The sequence below is a fragment of the Podarcis pityusensis genome (genome assembly GCF_964106645.2).
Source record: "Podarcis pityusensis genome assembly, chromosome: 2".
Lineage (NCBI taxonomy): Eukaryota > Metazoa > Chordata > Lepidosauria > Squamata > Lacertidae > Podarcis > Podarcis pityusensis.
In genome coordinates, this window is record NC_138029.1 from 65,633,154 (window position 1) to 65,660,992 (window position 27,839).

General features: G+C 42.8%; 1 protein-coding gene and 1 long non-coding RNA gene across 8 annotated transcripts in view; one reads left to right on the forward strand and one right to left on the reverse strand.

Moving 5' to 3' along the window:
• The window catches only part of GRIA1 (glutamate ionotropic receptor AMPA type subunit 1), a 198,688-nt gene that overhangs the window by 59,509 nt on the left and 111,340 nt on the right, over positions 1 to 27,839 (forward strand). The window lies entirely within an intron of this gene.
• The window catches only part of LOC308467751, a 37,034-nt gene continuing 24,759 nt past the window's right edge, over positions 15,565 to 27,839 (reverse strand). The window contains exon 4 of the long non-coding RNA XR_013981280.1: positions 15,565 to 16,762. This is a non-coding gene — a long non-coding RNA (uncharacterized lncRNA). The remainder of the gene's footprint in view (positions 16,763 to 27,839) is intronic.

A 27,839-nucleotide genomic window follows, 5' to 3' on the forward strand; every position in this document is an offset into this window, starting at 1 on the left:
GGAGGTAATGAGAATATTTGGTTAAGTTACCAAATTCCCTCCTCTTCTCCATAACTTACAGATAAAGGGCAAAAGTTACCAAGGCCTAGCAATAAATATCCAGGAGAGGGTTAATGAAACAAACATTTCCGACATATACCAATATAAATCTCAAAGTCAACAGGGCATCTTCATTAAACAAATAGATTTAATATACTGTTTAATCAGCTACTAACAAAGGACCATATACTCCCTCTATTGTGTGGGCAGGTAATCCCTCCCCTTACCTGGCCTGATCTCCTTGGCAACGCTTCCCCCAGGTGGGATTGGACAACTGACTGGGGTAGGCGGAGACCTCCAGATATCCCACCTGAGGGAAGGCAAAGCCAAGCCTATGCTGATGGAGCCGCTCCAGATCCAGGGGCTGCGCGCGTCCACGCAAAGGGCGCCCCCCGTTTTATGCGGGGAGCAGTCATTGTGAAAATTAGAAAAGTTGGCCATATACATAAATCAATTCTGGTTCTCATCAGTTCATAGCAGTAAGTTCCAATAGCCTTCTAAAAATGACCTAGTTTTAACTCAAATGACCCAGTTTATATGTAATTTTTCAACATTTAGTCTTAAATGCCAACATTTAGCAGTAAATGCTAGGCAATGGCCAGAACAATGAAAAAAATTGGTTGCTTTTTAAATACTTGATTCCATGTATCTACCAGCATCTAAAATAATGATATTATCCTCCAAATGCAAAATACTTAACTGAAACCTGTTTTTGTTGCCCCCTGACATTCCAAATCCTCAAATTAGTATGCAGTTATTCCAACTCACCATATGTTTTAGGTTTCATATTTTCACCACTCACTGATCACAAGATGAATTGTTTGGAAGGGGGCATGTTGATAGGAAAGTGTATAAACCAATACCTATGGAAGTGGCTTTACCATAATAAAATCATATCATTGTAGAGTTGGAAGGGATTCTAAGGGTCACCTATGCCAACCGGCTACACTGCAGGAATCTCAGCTAGTCTACAGATAGTCATCCAACATTCTAGCTTATCAATGTCCTTCTTAAATTGTGGTGCTCAGAAGAGACACAGTACTCCAGATGTGGTCTGATCAAGGCAGAATGGACTGGGACTATTACTTCCATCAGACTATGGATTTCTTGTTTGACTAGCACAAAATTTGTAACCATTTCTTCTGTTACATCACCTGTTGAAGGGTATGAATGTGTGGCACATTCTGTGTCTAAATGAGTATCGTATTATACCGTATGCATTCCAGTATAGCTGGGTTTAGGAGCCTCTGGATAGAGTTTGCTTCAGACAAACAGTTATTGGATATAGCAATCCTTGAGATTAGAGCATAAAGACACACACTCTTTAGAGGTGGCTGCTAAACTAGTACTGTCCCCTGCTGGTAGCTGAGCATGTCAGACAAAATCCCCACTAACCACGCAGTCAGCAAGCATAAGAAAAGGTCCTGCACATGTGCCAACATGTCTTCTTTGGCGATCACTCATAGCCGAGTAAGATTGTCTTCCATAAACACGGTTTTAACAATGAGTCCGTAAGTGACTGTGGAGGCCAATTCTGGATCCACACGTCCTTCCACAGTGGGGACATTGGTTTCTGGGCGGGAGCTGATCACAGTGTGGATTTGCCAAGCTTGCCTTCCTCCTAGCATGTTTCTCCCTTGTGTCCTGAGTTTGGGTGTCTTCAAAGCCCTTGACACCTTTGGTAAAGGCTGTTCTCCAATTGGAGCACTCACAGGCCAGTGTTTCCCAGTTGTCAGTGTTTATACTACATTTTTTTAGATTTGCCTTCAAGACAGTCTTTAAACCTCTTTTGTTGACCACCAGCATTACGCTTTCCATTTTTAAGTTTGGAATAGAGTAGTTGCTTTGGAAGACGATCATCAGGCATCCACACAACATGACCAGTCCAACGAAGTTGATGTTGAAAAATCATTGCTTCAACCCTGGTGATCTTTGCTTCTTCCAGTACACTGATATTAGTTCGCCTGTCTTCCCAAGTGATGTGTAAAATTTTTCGGAGATACTGTTCAGTCAGCAAGCGTAAGAAAAGGTCCTGCACATGTGCCAACGTGTAGACATGCATCAACATACAGGGTGAATCTTTTAAAAGAGGCCCCATGGAACATGTGTACTCTGTATCCACGGGACCTCTTTTAAAGGACTCATCCTGTATGTGCAAAGAGTTCCTTGCTGTAGGGGATTGTCTGAGTTCCTCTTCATTTGTAACATATTGGAGACTAAGCCGGAAAGGTTTGACTGCATAACATTTTTCTTTTGCATTTGTGGACTGGAGAAAGAGATTGAGGCTGCAATTGCAGCCCCACTGATTACAAGCAAACATATAATCATAGAATTGTAGGGTTAGAATGTAGCAATCACAGGAATCACAGCCAAAGAACCCCTGGCAGATGGCTATCCAACCTCTGTTAAAAAAACCTCCAGTAAAGGAGAAGTCCACCACCTTCTGAGGCAGTCCATTCCGTTGTCAGAATGTTTAGACAGAATTTCCTTTCTTGTAATTTGAACATACATAGGGCTGGAATGGATTTGACATTCCATTTCCCTTCTTACAAAGAGAGTTGCCACTAATTTGTGTTGGGCTAAAGAAGAAGAAGAAAGCAAACAGTTTGAAGTCTCAGCAGGGTGTGGGAAACAGATGCAGTCAAAGAAGTTTCATACAACAATTATTAAATTCAAAACCAAAGAGAAGAGCATGGAATTGGGCAGGTTTGTTCCTTCCCTGTCCCCTGTGGAGATCAAGATTGAGAGTGGAGAAGACAAATAGTTAAAAGAGGCAAGGCAATGATTTTGTTCTTTCACAAAAGGTATCAATGCAAAGCTTTCTGAGCTAGAAATTAATGAAGATGGAGTCTGTATGATGAATTGCATCCCTTCTTGTCACAGTGGGAACCACAGAAGGAATCTCTCTGCTGTGGAGATGCAGTGGCTGTTCACAGTTTGCTGCAAAACCCTAGTGTTTTATCTTTTCTGCCGGTATCTTCTTGAAACATAAATAAATAAAGGCAAACACATACTAATGAGACCCCAGGGCTAAGGAATGGTGGGGGGACCATCGTGTTTTATCGGCCTGTGCTACTGGGTGAGGGAAGCCAGATAAGTAGCAGCTGAAGAAGCAATTAGATCTCCATCTTCCCCTACACAGAAGCCTGGCTACACTAGGAAGAAAGCAGAAGTAGACAGACTAATGAACAAGTGCAAAAAATAGCCCAGTGATTCATGTAAGGACTTCCTTAGTCAACCTCCAAAGCCATGTCTTTGCTGCCAACTAAGAGAAACAAGCCTCCTAGTCTGCTTTCATTGGAAATGGGTTAGCAGGGAAGATTCTCTATTCTCCCTGGCTATTTCAAAGGCTTTGTGAGGTTGTGTGGGTTTCAGGATAGCTGCCAACGTTCAATGAGCTGTCATCTAAGCCTTTTTTTGACAGAAACCACGCACTAGTGTTTTGACTAGAGGACAAACAATCCCAGCATAAAGAATGCAGTCTGCTGTTGCAGTGCTAGCTGTTAAGGGCAGGCAATCCTCCTCCTGCTCAGCCCAAAAATGCTCGAGACTTTCCAAATATGTTTTTAAAAACCCTCAAGGGAATTCTGGGAACTTAGGAACAACCCCAGGTGGCTTGCCATCGCCTCCTTCCCTCCCCCTTTGCCCTAAGGCAAAAAATATTGATCTGAGATAAGGGCATCCATGTGTGGAATGTTATATTTACCCACTGAGGACCTGGGATGTGACTATAAGTTACAGGATCCATAACAGGGACTGACATTGAGTAGCATTTTCCATTGAGCAGGAGGATACACAGCAGCAGGAGGTAACATATGGTACACATTTTGCCCCCTCCTCAAGGGACACTAATTACCTCCCTGATCCCTGATGTGGAAATACAGAATTGTCAGATGAGAAGGAAACTTATTTAGTTTTAAATAAATAAATAAATAAATAAATAAATAAATTATATACTGCCATTCCACCAAGATGTATCAAAGCAGTTTACAACAGTAAAAAGAAGATAAAACCATGCAAGAAAAGCATTGATGTAGTTACAATGTAGTTAAAAACAAAGCAAAGATTAGTAACCCACTGTGAAAGGATATGCTCTTCATTTCTGCATAGGCCTGGCAGAGTATAAAAGCTTGCAGCAGCCATTTAAAACACAACACAGAAGGTGCCTGCTGAATCTCTCTTGGTAGCGTGTTCCACAGGACTGGCCCAATGACACTAAAGGCTCAGTTTAACATTGTTGAGAATCAAATGAGCCTCACTCAGAGAACCTTTGTACTCATTTGATCCAACCCTCTTCTCAATGCAAGGTCCGAAATACAGGATGCAACTGCAACATTCCTGACAGCAGATTTGATGAGCCTCGACAATCATGCATTGATTGGAGCTGCTGCTGTCACTTCCTACCCAATTCCCTTACTTCAAAGTAAGGCAAAAGGGAAATGGGGAAGAAGCAGTAGGACAAATCAGAGGTGGGTTCTCCAGCGATAAAAGCAGAATTAAGCTAGAGAGGGTGTTCTCATAGCTAGCTGTAGATTTCCAAATTCTTGAAGGTAATATCAGGGTAAGAATGGTCACATTTTCACCCCAACCCTGCAATTAGCTGCTGCTGCTGCTACAATGGGGAACTAATCCATTGGTTCTAAAGTATTAACACTGTGTTACTTCCTGGGCCTGCCTGTCTCTGTTTCATTTCCACCCCTTTTTAGTCTCACCTCACCTCAGAACCCACTTCTTCATCAAACAAGTTTAGCTTCACCTTAGCTTCATTGCCACTGCTACATAAGTCTATTCTGTCTTTTCTCATTCATACTACTCATTATATTTGACCACTTAACCATCCCCATCCTATTTACAATGTGGTAATTGCAAACTATATTGACAAGGACTGAAATACTCCTTTCTAACACACTTGTAGAAGCCAGAGAACAGTGGCAGCAAACTGTCACTAGAATCTACTAAATAGAATACAGTGGAACCTCGGGTTATGGCAGGGCTATGTTCCAGAGACCCCGCCGCAACCCGAAACTGATGCACATCGAAGCGCTGCGTCTGCGCATGCGCGAAGTTCAATTCAACACTTCTCCACATGCGCGAGCAGCAAACCCAGAAGTAACCCGTTCCGGTACTTCCGGGTTTGCCGCGGACGTTCGCTGAAGTGGATTCAAGTGGAGGTGGGCGCAGAATGAGGTTTGACTGTATAAGATCTGTTTTGATGAATTAGACACTAGCCCATTCATGTCCAGTATTCTGTTTCTGCAATGGCTAGACAGAACTTTACAAATAAAGTATGAAGTCTTCATTGTCCTTAACTATATATCCACAGAATTTGGTATTCAAAAGTATTTCTCCACCTAAATGCAGGGCCATTGAGGACCTTTTGATGCTTGAGGTGTATCAGCAAATGGCCCTTCCCCAAATTAAGATGCACAGTACCCACATTATTTTGGCTCCTGAGCCAGAAAATCTCACAAGTGCCATTTCCCTGGCAGTAAATATATAATAATAATAAACACCCCAGAGTCATTTGCGACTGGACTTAACTGTCAGGGGTCCTTTACCTTTATTTTAAATAGCTAACAGTTTGCTGCCCTTTTATGGCGGCCAATATCAGTTGCCTGAGGCTGTTGCCTCACTCTTCCTTGTGGATGGATTTGTCCTTAATAAATTTGTGCAAAAGCCATCTAAGCTATTCACCATTATAATATCTTTAATTTCCATAAGTTAATTATGTGTGATAAGAGGGAGTTCTCTCCCTTGTCTAACAATTTCAATGTGTGACCCTGAGTTTTGGAATGATGAAATACTATCTTCTCACCATCCACTCCTTCTATCCCATTCACGATTTTGCAAACTTCAATCATGCCCCTCACCTTTAAAGTCCAAAGGCACAAATATACTTGTCCTTCCTTGAAGGAAAACCATTGTTCACTGCAGTTCTCTTGAAACTTTCATGTTACATGAACTAAGTCTATGATATTAATAATTTTGAGACTGGTGACTGATAAATATGCCCTCACTATAGATTTATATAATAGCATTATGAAACTTGCTGTTCTATTTTCCAACCCTCTCATCATTGTCATCATAATCAGCTAAGGTCATACTAGATGAGGCATTGGAGATCCTGTCTCCTTTAAAATCAACCTTGGGGTTGAGGTGGGAAACGGAATATAATTGCGGAGTGTTGCAGGAGGATCTAAACAATTTTCTCTCTTCCATTTTGCCAGTCTACATCTCTCACTCCCAATCTGTTTGCCCCATGAAGGAAACCAAATGAGTGCATGGAAAGAAAGTTTCAGTCCTGTTTGACACCCTTTCCCGTGGCTATTTTCAGAAGAAATTAAAAAAGAAATGTAAAATCCAGTCATGGAGCTTTAGCATTTCATCTGGGTTGACACTAAGTTTGCTGTTTTCACTGCCAGGGCATACTGAGATGATACATTCTGCAGGATTTTAACCTCACATTTTCCTGAGTTGTGACAGTCTATTCTGAACCCATCAACCTATGTGTGAAGATTGTTTTTGGTTAAATGTGTAGCACTCTGCACTTGATAATGAAACTTCCCTGCCCTTTCACTGTTCACTTTCGCAGTGTCTGTTTGCTCAGTTCTCACCTTTATCACTAACTTTGGCTGTGGTGGATCAGGCCAGTGGCCCATACAAGTCCAGCATCCTGTTCTCACAGGGGCCAACCAGAGGCCCATGGGACCAGAGTGCAACAGCACGCTCCCCTCCTGAGGTTTCCAGCAACTGCCTCCAACCACCTCTTTCTTTACCCCAGTGCATTCATTTAGCACAAATTACTTGGCTGGAGAAGCTCTTGCAAAATTCAGACAAGCACAAATATTGAAGGATGGATGTACAGTCATGCCTTGGATCTCGAACGGCTTAGTTGATGAACGTTTCGGCTCCCGAATGATCAAAAACCAGAAGTGAGTGTGGCGATCACACAGGGTCCCAGGACGTTTCACCATCTATTGATCCCTGTGCCACCACTTTATTTCTCGCTGCCACCATCCAGGCCCTACCTGGTACAATACTGAGTCCAACCAGGGTTAAATTGGAACATAAACTTCTGTTTATTTATTGCGGTTTAACAAGCATGTGGTTTCATAAACGGTATCGGTCAATTACAATCATGGAGTGCCTATCGAGACCTATAACTTCCGCTACCTGCTCTCACTCACTAAACCACCTCTCAGATATTTACTTGTCTTCCTAGCCCCTAATTGTTCCTGACTCAGCTTATTTCGCTACACTAACTCAAGCTACCCATAGACTCTATCCCAATTCATTCCCACTCCAACCAACCACCGAACTCCCAACAAACTCCCCCCCCCTTTGCCCCTCCCAGAGCTGGTTTTATAGTCCCTCTGACTCCACCCCCTGGGTTCTGATTGGGTAACCTGTTTAGCTATTTCACCTCCAGCGCTCTCATATGTTAACATCACAGTGAGTGTTCCGGTTTTAAACATTTTTTTGGAAGCTGAACATCCAATGGGGCTTCCGCGGCTTCCGATTGGCTGCAGGAGCTTCCTGCAGCCAATCGGAAGTAGCGCTTTGGTTTTGGAAGTCGAACGGACTTCCAGAATGGATTCCGTTCAACTTCCAAGGTACAACTGTATTTTGGTTCCTGCATTGATTCACAAAGTGTGGATTAGGTAGGCTCGCCTTTAAATGCGAACTGGATCTAATCCCCCTCATCCATACTACTAGTACATAGCCTTCAGCTGGCATGATTTTTCTTTTAATGTTGGTCTTTGTTTGACCCACAAGCCATAACTGGCTAGTACCTTGCCCTTCTAGAGAAGGGGTGGCTACATGAATGAGCAACAGTTTCATCTAATCTGGTCTTAACCCAAGAAAATCTTTACTAAAGATTATCTTTTTTAAAAGAAATGTGAGATAAATTATGGATTTATTACATTATTCTTAAATTTACATGCTCATGAGAGCAGCCCTTGAGATGCACCATAACTAGAGAAGCCTCAATGGCTGAGAATACTCTGTATTTTAATGCATTTGCAGCCCCTGATTCTTTCACTGAAGAGGTCAAGGAGAAAAGCACGTCATTGCTCTGCAGAAAGGTTAACGTGAACTGTTTTCTGCTGATTTCCCACTGCTGCTCATTAATTCCTTCCCAATATATTTATTGAGGAAATTTTGCCTTCGTGCAGCCCACTAAGGTATCTCTTTGCCTCACACCCATTCCAATTATGCTACACCATTTCCAATTATATTTTACCATTCTACAGTGGGAAGCCTGCATGCAAAAAGAAAGAAGAAAAGGAAAAATTCCACATTCTACGAAAATGATTAAAATTCCATTCCATTGCTGGCTCTGGGACTTGCACATGGGATTAAGTATTGCCTTGGATTTGACGAAGGGCTTGCTATCTTCAAAAACATACACAACCCTTTAAAAAAAAAAAGATAAACATAACTGAGATTTAATCTTTCCATATAAAAACTCATCTTTCACTTCCTGGACATCTTTTCTCCATTTCCTCAGCACTGTTTTAAAAAGGAATAAAAAACATGCTAAGGCCTCAGCTAGTGGAGCCTCTTAATTTACTCACATTTAAATTAAGTGCCTGAATGCCATGGATTACAGTAAAACTATCCTCATGTTTATTGATGGTGCTAGATGATGGCCTCATTTAATTAATATTTATGGTTTTCTAACTAATCTTTGTACCATGTTGAGAAGGAAAGAAGGAAGGAAGGAAATAGATTGTGAAATTCTCAAAGCTCTCCAATAGAGAGAAGAGGGATATATGAGAAAGCAACACTAGGCTGGAGAATATGTTCTTCACTTTCAATTTCTGGAGAGAAACAAATTTTAGAGGGAAGGAAATGTTCTTCAAAAACATTTTGAATCTATGGATGTTTATCCTTTTTATCCTATTCAGGATCGTTGATTCTGCTGGTGGCTGGCTGCTGTTGCTGCCTCTGTGTCATTGTTGTTGTTGTTGTTTAGTTGTTTAGTCGTGTCCGACTCTTCGTGACCCCATGGACCAGAGCACGCCAGGCACTCCTGTTTTCCACTGCCTCCCACAGTTTGGTCAAACTCATGCTAGTAGCTTCGAGAACACTATCCAACCATCTCGTCCTCAGTAGCATGTTGGACGTCTTCTGACCTGAGGGGCTCATCTTCCAGCGTCATAACTTTTATATGCCTGTTGTCTTTGTCCATGGAGTTTTCTTGGCAGGGATACTGGAGTGGCTTGCCAGTTCCTGCTCCAGGTGGATCACGTTTGGTTGAAACTCTCCACTATGACCTGTCCATCTTGGGTGGCCCTGCACAGCATAGCCCATAGCTTCTCTGAGTTTTTCAAGCCCCTTCGCCATGGCAAGGCAGTGATCCATGAAGGGGGGGGGGTCATTGTTACCTCTTCCTTTTTCTGAAGATTTCACCTAATCATAGTTTACAGAATGAATGGGATGACATCACATTACATAGCCCATCAGAGTTGTCTGTGAGATTGTGAGGGCACATGAGGGGAATCTAAGTGACTGCATAATTATTTTTATGAAGAATGTTGAAAACCATGGCGAGTACTTTCAGACATTGTTGAAAAGGTTCACAAAACTGAACATTATCTGCTCAGTTCTAGATTGCTTCCTTCCATTTCAAGACGATCTATTAACATTTTGATCTTGGAGGCATTTGCAGTTGGAACACAGGACCCAGCAGTTGCAGGAAGAGGCAGCTGTCTTGAATAGTCAATTTTGGGTACCAAATTGTTCTAAATTTCAATGCAGAGTTATCCTAATATAAACATCTGGTTGGCCACTGTGTTGGCCATAGGATGCTGGACTTAATGGGCCATTGGCCTGAGCCATCAGACTCTTCTTATGTTAATTATTTATGTTTACCTTGACTAGGGATTAGGTAGGCAGTTGTTGCTGTGTCATAGGTAACAATGTGTCTTTGGCCAGTCCTGATTGGAATGTACCAAAACCAGTCTACTTCCTATCGTACCTAGATTTTTCCCTTGAGTACTGAACAGAATTCATTTGTCCCTCAGAAACAAGAATGAATGAGAGAATCGAGTGGCATTTGTTATTCCATGCGCATCAAGGGCTCTATTAATAACTATTATAGACATTGTTCACAATGGTGCGTACATCAAAATAATAATCCCTTAATTTGGTTAACCTTGTTCATATAATAAGGTTAAGGTAACTAAGAATTCCTGTTTTATTGAGTTATTTTGATTGCAAAGAACTTTTCTGAAAAGGGATGGATTAGAGATCAAAATAACTCCATAGATAAAGGGCAGGTTAGGAATCTAATTAAATAAATAAATGCTTTCTAATTTATTCAATTGTTTTAAGGATTGAGGATCGTCTGTTGTAATAATTCTTTTGCCATTGAATGTCTATTTCCTAATGAGGTTTGGTATAGGTGTGACTATGTCCCCCCAGCAGGGGTGGAGAACCCATTAAGATGGTCCATACTCAGGAATTTGAGGGTTTCCTGAATGCTCTGTGGGATTTCCAGGGTGTCAGAACTGATGATCCTGTCAAGGCCTTAGACTCACTGAAGAATGAGGTGATTAGATAGACCATTAATATGACCATTCCCAAGTCTCCCTTCTGGTGGTATTGAGCATGTGCTGCCCTTCCAGGAAGTTGTGTCCAGTCAAAGAATGGCTGGAGTACAAATAATGTGAATCTTGTCCCAAAGGCAAGGTGAACACCTATTTGAGCACCCCATTGCACCTACTGCATGATAGTGGGTGTTTAGTTTTCCACTTCCATTGCATCCTCAAGTAGCCATCCAGCAGAGTTGTTCCAATTGTACATGGATGGTCCTTGTGCATGGGATTCTCGAGCCCTCAGGTACTTGCTGTGACAAGTTTCCTAGGCATTGTCAGGGTAAAGTCACTCCTATACATGCATACTGGATGTCTTGGTCGAGACATTTCCTAATGGGGTATCCAATGTGCTGTCTGATCTGGTATTGTGCGATCACTTGCTGTTCAGGTCAGAGGATGTGGACAAGGGCCTTTAAGCTGTCCATATAAATCCCCCCCCCCCGACCTCGATTGTTGTGGCTGGTTCAAGGGAGCCAGGGAGCTGGACTAGGTAGGTTGAGGGTATGGTTAATGTATCTTTACACTACCTTAAAAGAGACGGTGGTGAATCCATTCCCCCCCCCCCATCACATCTTTGCATGCCATCTTACTGTTGTCACATATTGGCTGGGAATATAGGAAACTGTCTTACATCAAATAAGGAAGGCCACTGATTTGTCCAGCTCAGTATTGTCTACTGACAGTGGCTCTCTGTGGTTTCAAATAGGGGAAATTCACAGCCCTACCTGACTACTGAGCTGTAGTCCTCCCCTTTGTAGTGAAGCGAAGGTCTGAAGTGAAGTGTTTGCTCTACCAGTGTAGGCTGTGCTGTTCTAAATGACACAGGGAGTCTACCCACACACAACAGGTCTCCTCCTTCCAATACATAGAGTGTATATGGTGTCTTGGTTAGAGTGTTTTACTGGAACCTAGCACACCAGGGTTCAAATTCCCACTCACTCATGAAGCTCACTAGGTTACCTTAGGCCAGTTACTGGCTCTCAGCCTCACCTACCTGACAGGGTTGTTGTGTGACTGAAATGGGAATAATGTTAAGCATGTGTACCACCTTGGAGGAGAGGTGGGATATAAATAAATGAAATAATTAAATGTGTTATTGAGCAGTTCTTCAATCACAAGTCCCATCTCTGCAGAACAAGAATCAGATCCCTGTAAGTAAAGGAAAACACATTAAAGATTTCATATTGAACCACACCGACATCATGAGCCTTTTCCTACACAAACAGCAGTCAAAGGGGCAAAAAGAACTCCTGGATTATATTACTTTAGTCTACTGGTGAGATTGTTATATGACTGATGCTCCCTTGTATGAAAAAAACCCCTTCCTCCTGGCATGCTAGGGTTTTTTTTTTTGGGGGGGGGGGTTAAGTGCCACAATTTCCTACTCCTAGAGAAATGTTCAAATGTGTGACCAGCTTCCAACCACCTGCACCTGCAGTGTGATGTGATATGTATAAACCAGGAACAGTTTTACACTCTCAGTCTCTCTGTGTGAGAGCTAGGCTCTTGATATGTGTGTGAAATAGGCAAAATGAAGGTATCTTAAGAGCTGAAGGCATTATGAACCATACACTGCAGAGAACATGGCACAGTCCTGTGAATGTCAATGACCCTTTCCTAGGCATGGGATAAGTAACTACCCACAACCTCATATATGTCATTCTCACTCTATGCAAAGACATTTGCCAGTTGCCTGCCATATCTTTCTGCTGAAAACCTGCAAGGTCTGTCAATCCCAGACCCTTCCATTACAAAGACAGCAGATGCACTTAAAGTTATGAAGCCCAGAGTAAGCAAATCTAAAATGTTTAATCTATTATTAATCAGACAGTTGCTGAAATGATAGGGCTCTGGGGGACTTGAGAAAGACATCAATATTTATGGGCTCGTTAGCAAATGTTTCTCTCTCGTTTTTCTATTTATCTTTAAAGAGGCAGCAGGAGTATGAAGGATGTTTATGTTTTATGTCATTACATAAGGAGGCAATGTCATGTTTGGGGACAGGAAGATTCAGTACAAGGTTCTGAATATTAATCACAGAAATCAAGTGCTGGAGCTGGTATCAAGTCTTCACAGTCTTGTAACCAAGTACTTGAGCATTTCCAAAGGCATCAGGATATACCCAAATCAGAAAGTTGAACGGTGGGCTTTGAAAAACAATTCTGTAGCCACAGGTGTGCATTGAACTAAAGATCAGGTGATCTCTGACTTACAAGTAGAATCATAGAATTGTAGAGTTGGAAGAGACCACGAGGGTCATCTAGTCCAACCCTCTGCAATGCAGGAAGCTTTTATCCATCATGGGGCTGGAACCCATGATTCTGAGTTTAAGAGTATCATGGTCTACTGACTGAGCTATCTCAGGATCATATAGCAGAAAGGAGTCCAAGCAACCCCTTAAGACTGGATATCCTTTAGAGATGCCTGCCCTATTGTTGGTGAATGCTGGCTCCACAAACTGTTCATTCTAGGTTGGGTGAGGTGTTGGTGGTTTAGACCTACTTTGGGCATCTGAATGAAATCACCAGATTGCTCTACAATATTTTTATCCCACTTGATTGCCCTATAATATATTTATCCCACTTTTCATCAGACCAGATTTCAGAATGGCATACAGCATAAAACAGTTATAAAGAAACACAAAGGAAACAACAGATAAATTTTAATGCACACCAAAACTTGCTCAGTTAAAACGTTACAATCTATTAACACGCTTCAATAATGTAAGTGTTGGAGCCCCTTCAAAGTGATTTATGGCTTTAAAGGTAAGATTCAGGCACTCAAATTGAACCAGATAGTGAACAGGCAGTCAGTGAAATCCTTTTAATGCTAGGACAATACGGATGAACTAGGCTGCACCTGCCAAAATTCTGAGTTGAATTCTTTACCAAATGAAGCTTCTGAGCTACCTTAAAGGCACTTATTAGTGTTCTGCCAAAAATTTATCTTGCATTTTTCAACCATTCTCAATCAGTTAATGAGAAAGAACTTTCATTCAAAAATTATCAAAGGGGAGAAAAAATTATGAAACGTTATCATAGTATGGATGCCAGATCTTGATATGCTTAGCTTACTTTCTGGATGGCGAAGAAGTGTTTGTGAGTGTCTTTTCTTTCATTCCTCAAATCATCTCTTCAGCGTATGTGTTCTGCAGCCTACCTGGGTGTCTGTGCTTCCTGAAAGCCCCATGATGTCTTGGTTGGACTTTTCTGTAAGTACATTAGGTAGGGATGCCATCTATTGGCCTCTGTTCATTTTTTCAGACAAGTCTTACTTTTAAAGAAATCAGTGAAGAGAAGGGTTTGGGGTTTTTTTTAAGGTGAAAAATGCATCCCTTAAAACCACTGACTGTATTGGTCTCAGATACTCAGTAGCCACCTCCCAAGCTTAATACACATCAATTAAAACCTAGGGAAAGAGGTTGTTCTTCCTATGGGTCTTTTTGAGATAAGGAACTGCAGGCAGCTTGGGAGGCTGCAGAGCCCTGGAGAAATGTTTAATGGAAGGAAGCGCACACATGGCTATGGCCACCTCACAATAATAGAGCACGCTCAGTCCACACCTACTTGAATAACAAAAATCAAAAGAAAGCCTGAAGCATGCTGTGAAAGAGGAAGAAAAACAGAAGCCTCTTTTGCTTGTGAAGGAAACTTCTGAGATGTTAGAGAATGGGTTTTGGCACAGCACTACATAAACATTTTGCTGTAATCTGGTCAGAAGTGTCAGGATATATGCCCACACTAATACTATAAGAGAAATACATAGTTTTGTGTGGCAGGACCAGGAATGCAGCACAAAGCGGTACCCAGTCATGAAAAAGAGTTCAGTTGTCCCCACTCTGCCAATTCTCATGCAAATCTCAGGAAAAGATTATATTTTTAAAAAAGCGAAAATAGGCATCATCTCTCTTTCCAATGACTTGTTCTGCTTGAAAAGAAACATTACTGTGGGAGAGTATGTAGACCAATAAAACATTTCTAACTCTCTCATCTCCCCGAAGATTTCAAATTGTTTCCCTGAGTTTGTAAAGTATTTCTGGAAAGCTGAGCATGGCACCAAGCAGAGACCTATTGTTTACAGATTTCATTAGCTTGCTACTACTGTGGCTGCTCACACAGTGTCTGGGCTGCAGGACATCAAGAATGCATTCAGCTCTGTTTAGCTTATAAAGTGGTTTCTGACCCCTGGGCATAGAAGTCTGTTGTTTGCCAGTTGAGTCATTTGCTGATGTTGCATCCCTTGAGGCCTTCTGCTGATATTGTTTTCTGCTGTCTAATGTTCCTTGTTCTCTTAGTCATCTATTCCAGTTTCTTCACCTATGCTAATATTATATATAATGGCTTCACGCCCACGTAAGCACAATGTGATTTGCCTCAGAACCTATATAGAGAACTGTTTTCCCAAACTCCACAGCTGGAAGGTAGCAACACAATATGTTCATAGTGAGTTGCAGCTAAGTATATGGAAGCACAGAGGTGCAGCAAGGTCAGGTGGTACCCGGTATGGGGGGGGGGAATTGTCAAACCCCCCCCCCACACACACATTGATGGCTTGGGGTAGGCTTGGGAGTCGTGGGCAGGTGGCACGCCAAATGTCATCCCCGGGCGAGCCGCTCGCCCGCGACTCCTAAGTCTCCTCCGAACTGAAGGCAAAGTGGCACAGCTCCCCCCTTCCCCCAACAGCTCGGAGTAGGCTTGGGAGTTGCGGACAGGCAGCGCGCTGAATGTCACCCCCCTCAGCGATGACACCCGGGGCAGTCTGCACCCCCTGCACCCCCTTTCTTATGCCTCTGCTCATAAACACTGGTCTTGTAATACTCTGCTTCTTCTCTGCCCCTTTGAAAAAGTCAAAAAGAGTATATGTGAGGATAGTCCTAGACCAAATGACACCTGCTCCATTTGTCGAAAACCTTACTTTTTATTGCATTTTGATGCATGATTGATCCCTGTTGTTTAAGAAGAGATATTTGCAAACGGGAATCTGCAAATCTGTACTTAATCATGCTATGTGAACAGTTTGTACTGTTTGTTTCAGCTGCTGGGTGGATCCTTGAGTACATGGTCCATGACAGGCTCCTCCCGAGCTCTGCACTCCCTGAGTCTGGCACCCTAGGCAGTCGCCTTTGTCACATGCCCGTAAATCCAGTTCTCGGTATGTCAGAACTGATCTTTGGAAAGAGAGACTGATATGCGTATTCTTAACCAAGAGTGTGGTTGTTTGTCGCTGTGGAGGGAAAGCCGGCCGTATCTGAAAGCAGAGGGAAAGCATTACTGTGACACATTTAGGGCTGCTGCATGAAACACACTGAGATGGCTGACACAGTAAATGGGGATCTTTTGTATGTGCATGTCATGCAGCAAGAGGCATTACAATGCCTGTCACTGAGAGGGAAGGATTATTGCACCTGTGACAGTCTGAGAAGGATTACCATGCCTATGATATGGGGAGAGGGATTACAGCACCTTTGATATAGCAGTGCGGTTTACTCCGCATATGGAAAGGCAGAGATATGCAGAGTGAGGGAAGTTCTTTATGTGAAGGACAGTAAGAGCTTTTTAGCAGCTTTCCAGCTTCTTTACATATGAGAATTTCCGGGAGTTGCGAGTTGACTGGGAAAATTACTTTTTATTTTTGACATTCCCCTCTGGTATCTATCCTCTTCCTTTAGTATTAAATATATTTCTCTCCTTATTTATACTTCTTTTCTCAGTACTCAAATGTGTGCTAAAACATAGCTGTGGATCATCGTGTGCAGGCATTGCATCAGAGGGGAATGAGGGTTATTCCAGGGCATATTTTTTCTTCATTCACTCTCACTTACCTCCCCAAGACATAAACGGTTGTCATAGAAATCAGGGAGGAGTTCTTGAGAGGAATTTCTTAAATTCCTCCTCAACAGTTGCCTCCTACCTCCTGTGGAGTAATTCCTGCAGTAGTTTGAAGCAATCGGCAAAGCAATCTCGTCTGGCTTCATGGAATACATATAGCAACACATATTTTCATGTTCTGAAGATGAGAGGTGTGATTGCAGGAGATGGAGGTGAACATCCCAAAGGAAAAGACAGTGATGTTGTCCATGGCAAACAAAACAGAGTATGGGCTGCATAGTCACTCAATGCCTTTAGTAAAAAAGAAAAAAAAATCTGGCAAATACCGGTACCAGGGGTATGCTCCTGCAAAGGGAGGAATGGAAGCTGAATGGATTCATGGAATTGTATATGGGAAAACATTCACTCTGAAAAACAAGCAAATCTCTCTGTGATCTTGTGGCAGATCTGCCCTTAGCTGCCCAGTAATTCTGCTTCATAAAAAAGCTTAATTTAATAAGTTTTCCTTATTTAAAAACAAGTATTTCTCCTTGATTTTCCACCATATTGTGACTTCTCTGGTCTCTCCCTGTGAATCACTAAAGAAGGAACGTTCTCTCCTGACCTTTTTCCTTCAGCTAACCTAAAATTGCTGGCTGCTCTATGTATTGATGAGTAGAAACAGTATTTTTACAGCTCACCCCTTTCTCTCATCTTCTCTGACTTCTCGTATCAGTGACTCCCCTTTTAAGGAGGGAAACCAGAAACCCTTGTTAAAACATGCTTTATTATTTTGCCATCTCTGGAACTGCCAGTGACCCAAGTCCCCTCATGTGCTATGGTAGATACACATATTAAGGAGGTCCGCACATTGAAAGGTCTAGCAGCAGCCTTCAATATTGCACTGTTTCCTTGGTCCCATCCACGATTAGGTGTGGGACTATGGACATCTGAAGAGGGGAAGTCTAAATTCATTAACTTCAGGTTTTCAAGACCTAGAATACTGTACAACTGGTGTTCCAGCTCCAATGGAAACCTATACAGTGGTACCTCGGGTTAAGTAGTTAATTCGTTCCGGACGTCCGTACTTAACCTGATAACCTGAAACTGTTCTTAACCTGAAGCACCACTTTAGCTAATGGGGCCTCCTGCTGCTGCCGCGCCACTGGAGCATGATTTCTGTTCTCACCCTGAAGCAAAGTTCTTAACCTGAAGCACTATTTCTGGCTTAGTGGAGTGTGTAACCTGAAGCGTATGTAACCTGAAGCATAAGTAACCCGAGGTACCACTGTATTGGCTTTTCCTTTCCCCTATATTGCATATGAACACCAGGGGCAGAGCCAGGGCAGCTGCACAATGTTAGAGTGGGGCCAACCATATAGGCCCAATGGCCTTTTCCATACATGAAACATCTAAAAGCAATTGACATGTAGAGAAGGTGCTACATCCCAGACAATTCCAGAAGTACGCCTGTACAAGCAAACCTGCTCATGCTCATACAGAGCTAAAAGGAAAAATAGGAAAGTATTGTCTATGCTATGAAGTCATACGATCGACACCATTTCATGACACTAACAGTTTCAAAGCAGTAACATTGGGAGTGAATAACTAGACCCTGTTTATAGGAATGATAGAAGGCTTGGAGACCATCTTTATGCCAATAAAGAGGGTTTTCTTCTTCTGTGGAATAATATTTGTGAGAAATATATTGTCATAATGGGGAAAAAATCCTTTTTAGGATCTTAGAAAGAATGGCCTTGTCCTAACATTTGTGGCCACTCAGAGTGTCACCAATTTCAGAGAGGGGAAAGCTTCTCAGTAGACCTCCTGAAACTGGTGTAAAGCCCAATAATACAGTTTAGGAAACTATATTTTGTATAGTTCTGGCCCATAGTGAATATACTTCTTCTGTTCAGTGGGCATTTTGCCTCTATTTCATGAACACTGTCCTGAATATATCATCTGTGTGGTGCCAAGCATACTTCCAGGGCTTGGCAAGTGTCTCCAACAATGTTGTCAGAGTTGACATGCTGTGAAACAGATATGAGAACTTGCCTCAGGGCCATTGTGAGGTCCCATATACCATTGGAACAGATGCTGCTGCAGTTGACTGCGAAAACTCATCCGCCCTGCCACACACATACAGTTCCTTCTATTATACATAGATGCAAACTGATGTTTAAGCAGCTGCAACATGCAGGCTATTTTGTGACCACGTAGCAAAAATTCTTAGCTCATTTGCACAGCTTACTTATACTCCATAAATGGCCACACAAATGCTGTTTCAGTATGTAGAAGAAGTTTGTTCAAACATTTAGAAGCCTGCTGGGGATCCTCGGTTCAGTTTCTTTGCCTCTAGATGTAGGCTCTCACAACCACCACTGCACATTTAGATCAACATTCTTATATTATTTGAGGGTACAAAGGCCTAGCCAACCTTTTCATCCCATGTTGCAATCCCAACAAAAACTGCCCCAAAACAGCTATTTAGTACATGGGGGATGTGGTTCAGTTCATGCTAGTAAGAGCTTCCCTCCCCTGTCAAAGAGAGCTTTGAGGTGGATTTTCATCAGGACCCCCAGTGCAGACACCATGTTGCAAAAGGAGATCCTGACTGGGGGCCCCAGCAGCTGCTATATACAGTGTTTGGGTTAAAACAAAAACAAAATATTTGCGCAACTCCAAGTGTAAATGTCACATGCAGCTCTGGCCTCAGAGTGTTCAGATACATTTTCTCAATAATCCTTACCTCAGACCTGTAATGTTGATCAGTACTTCTATCCTGATGGGATCGAGGCTGAAGGAACATATTAAGCCTGTTGCAAGTACAGTGGTACCTTGGGTTACAGATGCTTCAGGTTACAGACTCTGCTAACCCAGAAATAGTACCTCAGGTTAAGAACTTTGCTTCAGGATGAGAACAGAAATCGTGCGGCAGCAGCGTGGCAGCAGTGGGAGGCCCCACCAGCTAAAGTGGTACCTCAGGTTAAGAACAGTTTCAGGTTAAGAACGGGCCTCCAGAACAAATTAAGTTCTTAACCTGAGGTACCCATGTGGCTTTAGAAACATCCCTGACTAATATTTGGCCATCTTGAGTCATTTTCACAAACTTGAATTTTGTATACACACACTCCTGGAAACTTTATACTATCGATTTTTAGCTCGGGTGAGGAAGTGGAGTGGAGCCCACTGGCATTTTTCTCCTGTGGATAAAAGATCAGGCATTAATACAACAATGCATGTTTTGAAGACCATGTCAGTTCACAGGAATAAGGTCATACATATCTAGGCACTGGCTGTTCAAGGCAGCAAAGTGGTGCAGCAGTCAGATTGCTGAGCTAGGTCTGGGGGAGACTCGGGTTCAGATCCCCATTCTGCCAACTTCTTTCAGCCTAACATACCTGATAGAGTAGGGTGAGGAAAAAAGTTGGAGGAAGGGCAAGGTATGTTGCATGGAGCTTATTGGAAGAAAGGTAGACTGTAAAGAGAATACATGTATGTATGTATGTATGAATAAATAACCTTCCAATCCCTCATGTAGACTGGTTAGCTGAACCCATGATGCACCCAACTATAAAAGCTTTGTATATCCTGTTTGTTGAAGCCCATTTTAATTGTGCCACCAAAAAATCAATCCCCATGTCCCAATTGAAAACCCATGAGATCTTCAGTGAAGCTCTACCTCATGGATTATATATTCTTGCCTTGCCATTTTATGATCTGGAGAAATTACCAGCTTCCTTTTTTGTCACATTCTATATTTTATTTCATGTTTGTATATTATCTTCTTGCAATATCAAGAAGAAAGTCACACCAGGTTGGAAGGTGTTAAGAAAAGTCCTTCTCAGTGTACGAGAAATTGGAACAAATTAGCATCCTTCAAGCAGCTTCTGTGAGTTTTCTTTTGTTCTTTCTGCAGAGGTTTTCCTTAAAATTTGTAGGTTTTTCTCCCCCAGGCGCAGGAACTAACTAGTGAGATGCTATTTGCTTTCCAAAAACTAATTCCTAATATACATGTAGAAACAGTGCTAATATGCCAGACTCCAAATGTCAAATGGCAGTTGACTTATTGTACTCTTCAAGTTGCTGTTTGAATTGAGCATACAATTGTTTTTCTTTTTTAAAAAAGAAAAATCTTGACAGTGCATTTATCTGGAATGTTTATGCAATTTCTCTAGCCCTCTGTTTCTAGAGAATCTTCCTTCACTTGCTAAGAATCTTTATTTTCCCAAACAGAGGGGAAATATAAGAAACAGAGAGAATATCTAGTTTTCTGAAATAGGGATGTCCAAGAAAAAATAATCAGTTCACTATTCTTTTCTTTTTCATTATTATGTCTCTTATTTGTCCAATTCTCATTATTTGCAATTGCATTCATTTGGTTATGAACATCTATTTTCTTTCATTAGTTTACTGTTTTTCCATTTCTTCCCACTATTTGTTAGTGACAGGAGCTGCAGAACATACACACATACCGTATTTTTTTGTGTATAACTCGCCCTCGTGTATAAGACGCCTCCTATTTTTAGGGACTCCAAATTAACAAAATGGGGGGAGATTTCCCAGAGTTGCTCAGCCTTTCGGGGGGCAGGAGGATTTCCCAGAGTTGCGAGCTTTTTGGGGGGGGGGGTTGCAAAAAATTGCTCACCCGCCTGACCTACACTGCCACTCATACGCGTTTCAAAAGCCACCTATCGTTTGTCCCCTCGCCGGCAGAAGCCGCCAGTCACCCACCCAAATGCCACAGCGACAACAAATCAACACCAGGGCTTGCCGCAGCCACCAATAACACGCCCAATAGCCGCTGACAATCTCTGGCTCGCAGTAGCAACCAACCCAATGTTCCCCCTATGCATTATCAGTGTATAAGACGAGCCCTGATTTTTAACATAATTTTTAAATTAAAAAACCTTGTCTTATACATGGCAAGGTATGGCATATGCTGCAGATCATATCAAACCAACCATTTCTGGGGGAAAGGAAGCTTTAAAAAGCTTTAAAAATGGAAGCTCTGCTGGCATCCAAAGCACCCCCTTAATAGCAGCATCTGGGGTGTTTAGAGTGGAGGGCATGGCAGTGACCAGGAGCGGCCACAGAAGTCTGCTTTGCCCTTGCTGAAAACAGGTAAGCTTCTCTATTCCTAAATGGTACAAATGAGGAACAAAGGGATTATCAATGAGAGTCCTCAGTAAAACTCTTGTACTTACCTTTCCCAGCCATTCTGCATTTGTTTTGAAACAAATTACAATTGAATCAAATGGGCCCCTTTCAAGTCCCATGTTTCATTTATTCTACTGTAAATAGAAAATGCTATTAATAGCAGTGGACTGGCCACAGGCCTTTCATTTTAGGTCACACAAGTGTCCTATGTTTAGATCCATCTTTTCACAAGCAAATAGAATTTCTAGGCCTTGCCCATTTTTTATTAAGATTCTGATCTACCTCAGCAGGGACCCAAGCTCTTTATAATTGGATAAGTGATTTATTTATTTCTTACATTTTGTATCCTGATCTTTCTGAAGTGAGCTCAGAATATCACAAAATAAACTGCCGCCACTCTCTGCTCTAGCAACAGGCCAGGAACAAACTAAAAATAATGATAAAAAGGTCCAGTCCTAGTTAAAGCAATAACTCAAAATGTGCTCAGAGACCTATTTGAAGACCTTACCTATGCAAGAGCGTAGGTATAATGAATTTTTGGCATTTAGAAGATTGACTGATCAATCCTGTTCTCAAAGACTTTCAAGGGCAGTCTCCATAAAGATTGCATTCCATTTGAATTAATTTTATTCAGAAAATATCCCCTGGATGTAGGGCAAATCATTTCCCCCAACTATTTTGAAGTTTTTAATTAAGTTTTTAATAATTGAAATGCATTAGATGTGGGGTTATTTTCATGCATGCCCACAAAAATCTGTGAGTGTTGGTTCCGCATTTCCCACCTAGCTTTCAATGGAATAGCGGCCGGATTATTTGATCATTCAGATGTCAAATATTTTTTTCCAGAAGTGGAATTAGGCTAGTAGATAATGGCATGTCCATGGACACAACAGAACAGATCGAAGATGAGCCCATGAAACCAGCTATACGATAGCAGCAAACAAACAAACAAAATAGTAGTTTGGTCCTTAGTGACATGCACTGAAAGGTAAGTGTGCTTTAAACTGCCTAAGAACACTTACTAGGGACTAAATAAGTCTTATCCAACTTATTGGGATTTTGTTTAGAGCAAGCACCATGCTGCATGTGTATCAATCTTATAAACTCACTACTCTTCTGGAATATGTAGATTACATAGTACTTGAGATGTCAAGGCTGCAATCCTATCAGCCCCTGAAAGGACATCCCAGGGACTGTAGGTGATACTGGATCTCCCTCTCCCTGATGTCCAAGCTTATTTTTTGACAAGGGTCATGAGTGAGTAAAAACAGGTACAGTGGTACCTCTGGTTGCGAATGGGATCCGTTCTGGAGGCCCGTTCACAAAATGAAAAGCCCTCAATTTGAAGTGCCGTATCTGCGCAGGTGCACGGCGCGATTTGGTGCTTGTGCGCATACGCGAAACGCGATTTAACGCTTCTGCACATGCACAAGTGGTGAAACCTGGAAGTAACCCTTTCCGGTACTTCCGGGTCACCGCGGGATGCAACTTGAAAAAACATAACATGAAGCAAACGTAACATGAGGTATGACTGTAGATGCACTGGCAGAGGAAGGGCATGCAGTGGGTGTGGGCCGCCCCGGGTGTCATCCCTGAGGGGGGTGACATCGCTGTGCCGCCCCCCCTAGGACAGTCGCCCCACCCCTGTGGCTGGCTAGCCCCGCCCCAGGGTGCCGGAGCAGCTAGCTCCGCCTCTGGGTACATGATGCTGACCTGAGAGCAGTGGCTATCCATATTATTTCATTCATTTGAAAATCTATAATCTGTTCCTTCATGAAACATAACAAGGCAGCTTACAACATGTAAAATGCAATAACATCACTCTATGAATATGCATTAAACATAATTGAAAACTTCAATAAAACATCAGTAGATACTGGTTGGTTTAAAGAGAAAATTGCATGGTGGTGCCCTGACTGAACAGTGAAGTTTTCAGAAAGATGGCAGGAATGGTTCCTGCTGAACCTCAACAGGTAGGGAGTTCCATGGGTAGGTCAGAGTTCCACATGGGGAATCACCCTAAGTGCCCTATCAGGGAATCTCAGTGGGTATAAGGGATCAGGGATTCAGGTGCTCTGGGTCCAAGTTGTTTAGGGTTTCGTGAATTAAGATGAGAATTAAGACCTTGAACCCGATAGCAAATTGGCAATCGCTACAGTTTTCTCAGTCATGGAATAACATATCGGCAGTAATCTCCTACTGTGAGCAGTGGGTCCACTGCATTCTGCATTAGTTGCACATTCCAGATACATGTAAAGCATGTCGCCCCTGGCTTCTGGATCCCCCCCCCACAGGGTTGCCATGTGTCCTCTTTTCCCAGGACACGTCCTCCTTTTTCAGGGGTAACATTTGAGACAAATTGCATTTATTTGCTTTGAATGGCCGTCATAGCATCCTCTTTTTTGCTCTTCAAAATATGGCAACGCTACCCATCAAGCACTCCTTTGGGTCTACAGACCCAGTTCACAAATGCAATCTACGGTGAAAGCCTCTTTCTTCATGTCGAATCCTTTCCTGGATCAGGCCAAAAGTGTCTGGTAGCATTTTACGCTTGGCTTACTTAAGCCCTGAGAAAACCTTTACAATGCTGCATTCATATTTGCGCTACACTTCTTGCGATATGCAGTGATGGATCTGTAAATTATAGCAATGAATCATTTCCTGAAGCTCTCCTAGCATGTTAGATTTTGCCTGAGGAATCAATCCTGCCAAGATGAACACCCATGTGGAACAGTACTTTCTGAGACAGCTTCCACTGACTTTGTTGACAGAACAGGAATGTGAGACAAGAAATCTGGGTTTCTAGTGATGGATTATAATACTGGGAGGAAAATAACAAATCCTTAGCCAAAAAAAATCATCTGTGAAAATATTTCTGTAGAAAAAAGGTTGTTGTGAACACCAGGCAACAAATCTATATTTCCTACTTAAAGGTAAAGGTAAACGTACCCCTGACCATTAGGTCCAGTCGCGGACGACTCTGGGGTTGTGTGCTCATCTCACTCTGTAGGCCGAGGGAGCCGGCATTTGTCCGCAGACAGCTTCCAGGTCATGTGGCCAGCATGACTAAGCCGCTTCTGGTGAACCAGAGCAGCGCATGGAAACGCCGTTTACCTTCCCGCCGGAGCGGTACCTATTTATCTACTTGCACTTTGAAGTGCTTTCAAACTGCTAGGTAGGCAGGAACTGGGACTGAACAATGGGAGCTCACCCCATCACGAGGATTCAAACTGCTGACCTTTCGATCGGCAAGCCGTAGGCTCTGTGGTTTAGACCACAGCGCCACCTGCGTCTCTACTTACTCACATCCATATATAGCTGTGTCAATGTGTGCTTCTTCTTTTTTGGGGAAGTTATTATTATTATTATTATTATTATTATTATTAATTTTCTGGGGAACCAGTGAGTGGCCCCTCTTGAAGAGGTTTGGCCCAGGAAAAAGGTCCCTTCCCTTCAGCCTGCTCCTGGGTTCTAACCCTGTGTTGTGAGGCTCCAGCAGAGTAATTTCTAGCACCCCCACTCAGCCTCTCTTGTTCGTAGCTGCTTCTGTTTGCATGGTGTTTCACGTAATTTCAATGTGTCTGTGGACAGTGTTTGGCCACCAGGTAACAGGTCTGGGAAAGGTTCTTTCTGTAGCATTTTGTCATAGCGACGCTGGAGGGTATACTTTTATAACTTCTAACTATTACAACTTTTTTTCTGGCACGAAAGAGGCTGCACGGGCGAAATGACCTTGTTACATTTCAAGCTGCTAAAGTATACATGGCCTAGTACACTTTAGAAGCAGCCAAGCACACTGAAAGCAAGCCACTGTGTGGTGGCTTAGACCCCCCCCCCCCCCCCGACGTGATAAATCAGTCCTTCTAATGGAAGTTTGCAAGCAAAAGAGGAAAATGTGGCAAGCCTGTGAGTCCCTGTTTGGCTTGATGCAACACAATTGTACCTGTTTTCATCTGTCAAGAACTGCAAGGCATGATTAATGCCACTGCTCGGGCTGGGTTTTGACAGTGTCTGAGTATGAAATATCGAGGGCTCCTAAGCTCTTAAAAAAGAAGGGAAGAAGAAAAATCCGCCACCTTCCTCTACACTACAAACGGCTGCCAACACCAAGGAATATTGATTATGCAAAACCTTCCCAAGGAAATGGAGAGAAAACCCCTGTCTTAGAACATCAAAGCTTTCACGTTGCAACCTGTAACAAGTTCAGAAACAACCCATTTACAAAGCCTTCATCAAAAGGGAACCTTGCGCCAGAGATAGTCGCAGCCTTTTATGTCTCACAGAACTGCCACAAATGACTGTTAAGGGAAATCTTCAGCACTAAACTGTGTGTGCATGTGTAGGGAATCCAAGTTGTTAGTGACAATATTGTTCCTGCTCTTGCATTTTGTTCCTGCTCCCTACTTCCTCAGAGATCACTCAAGAAAATGGCTCCCAAACGGAGGGGGCTGAGGGGAGAAACATGTGTGAGCTGATGGCAAATTGGAAAGGGATTGGAGTCTCCTACTCCCTTGAGCTTTTCCTTCCTTCATTTTGCTATGACCTCCCTCCATCCTTCCTTATACTCATTGTGGATTGTTGCTAGTCCCCTCTTAGAAAGTAGGAATTGCAGAGAGGGGTGGATTTCTTGATTGGACATTGGGATCCCCCCCCCCCACTCCATACTGCTGAGAATAAATTTAATAGGAATTCTGGGGAGTGGCATGTCTTAGTTGCTGTTGGAGCATTAAGACTGGGCAGATTGGGGACAGACGCTTTAGAAAAACTGAGGCATTGTTGTGTTATGAATACCCTTTAGCGATCTGCCAGTGTTGTCTGCATAGTGAAACTTGGGGGGTCCCCATCAGCCCTGACATGTGCATTTGGGGTCTGTGTGCATTGAGTTTATACTCAAGATTCACATAGCAAGGAGGGAGTTGTTTCCTCCCCATTCTTTGTTGGGGAGCCACAGCCTGCCACGCTATCACATGCTTAGGGGTCTGAGCGGATGCTTCCCTACTGTAGTTAGATAAAAATCCTAACCTACCATACTTTTGGGCTTCAGTTAATTTGGTTTGTAGTTCCTCCAATGTGTCATTTTAATTAATAAGGCTATTGGGTGGGATTCAACTAAGTTGTTGCATGCATGGAAGGACTATTTGTGTAACAGGACTTTCCCCTCTCTTCCCCCCACCCCCTAAATCTGCTCTGGAGAGTCAGGGGAAACCCATGAACAGGTTTGGGGGGAGGGTTCACACAGGAAGGGAAAGTCTCATTGCACGAGTGGACCTTGCTTCGTGTACACAAGCCCTACTTAGCGCTATGTTGAATTTCAACCTTCATCCCAATGTTTGGTCTCATGAGACTTCTTTGTGGGTGTGGGGGCAAATTATATTCATTCCCAGGAAGTCCTGCTGTTATATAATGGATGTGACCTCTGACGCTCTTTTTACTTAATAGGAGAGCTGTTTCATGCAGTAATAGGTTACAGCAATCTAACAAACACTAGACATGTGTGGGCTATTGTCCTTCTGTGTGTTGGGTTCATGTGTTAGGAAATCATTCTTCAAGGAAACAGAAAAAGGTGCTTGTAGCTTTAAAGAAGTTTTCTTTAATAGTTAGGCGTGACATTCCAAGCTGATTGGTTACAGCTGGGGATGAAAGTAAAACAGAGGAAGTTGCAGGTCGCACTTGCTTGCATGAGGAAAGAGTACCCACATGCTGTGAGTTTATACAGCAGTGGAAAGATGTATGTAAATAGCTTTGTATATAAGGTAAAGGTAAAGGGACCCCTGACCCATTAGGTCCAGTCATGACCGACTCTGGGGTTGCGGCGCTCATCTCATTTATTGGCCGAGGGAGCCGGCGTACAGCTTCCGGGTCATGTGGCCAGCATGACTAAGCCACTTCTGGCGAACCAGAGCAGCGAACGGAAACACCATTTACCTTCCCGCAGGAGTGGTACCAATTTATCTACTTGCACTTTGACGTGCTTTCGAACTGCTAGGTTGGCAGGAGCAGGGACCGAGCAACGGGAGCTCACCCCGTCGCGGGGATTAGAACCGCCGACCTTCTGATCGGCAAGTCCTAGGCTCTGTGGTTTAACCCACAGCGCCACCCATGTCTCTATTAGCTTTATATACAGTCGCAACTAAAATGCTTATGAACCAGCCAAGAAATAAAGTAACTCTTGACTGTGTATTTTGCGCAAGTCTCGTAGTCTCTTGTCATCTGCTGCCAGGAAGAAACT